Source organism: Propithecus coquereli, unplaced genomic scaffold, assembly GCF_000956105.1.
Source record: "Propithecus coquereli isolate 6110/MARCELLA unplaced genomic scaffold, Pcoq_1.0 Scaffold836, whole genome shotgun sequence".
NCBI lineage: Eukaryota > Metazoa > Chordata > Mammalia > Primates > Indriidae > Propithecus > Propithecus coquereli.
In genome coordinates this window covers 122,661-123,396 of record NW_012154574.1, presented here as the reverse complement: position 1 = coordinate 123,396, position 736 = coordinate 122,661, and positions in this window count along the sequence as shown.

Below are 736 nucleotides of genomic sequence, written 5' to 3'. Positions count from 1 at the left end.
AGTTCTTGTTCTGTGGCATTTATGTATCAACTCCTCACTTCACAGTCTTTCCAGGCTGCATTCTATAGGTTGTCTGGTTTTTTTCCCATATGTGACTCTATTTAGATTTTGACAACCTCCTCCACAGGGTCACAGAGACGGGGGGGTAAGATGGAGCCACGATGAGAGTCCTGCGAGCACGTGACCAGAGTGTTTGTGGACGTCGGGGGGATTATTGGGACCTTTTCCTGCCCCTCCCAGGAGGTTCAGTTCAGCCCCTGCTGCCCCAGTGGTGCTGGGCTATGAACCTGGGAGTCTCCCATGCGGGGCAGGGCAGGACAGATGCAAACTCGAGTGGGGAACATCCCGTCTAAATCCACTGCACAGTGGGTCTACCTCAGCACCCAGCCAGGGTCCTCTGCCAGTCTGAGGTTTGCTGTTGGTCACATAACTTCCATTATCTGAAATATTAAATAAAATGTGCTAATCTACAGCTTCCGCAGTCGTGTGTTATAGATGTTGCTATTGCTGTGAGAAGAAGAGCCTTTTCTCAGCTGCCTCCTTCTCCGAGGTGAAGAGAAGTTTTATCCATAATAGGAAGGAATTGGAAACAATCCCAACATTAACCAGTAGATTAATAAACAAGCATTTTTTGTAAATGACCCATTAGAACACTCCATCATTAACCACAATGACTGTCTCACGCACACTGCAGCGTGGCTGCACCCAGAGGATGTGCTGTGAGTAAAATAAGCAA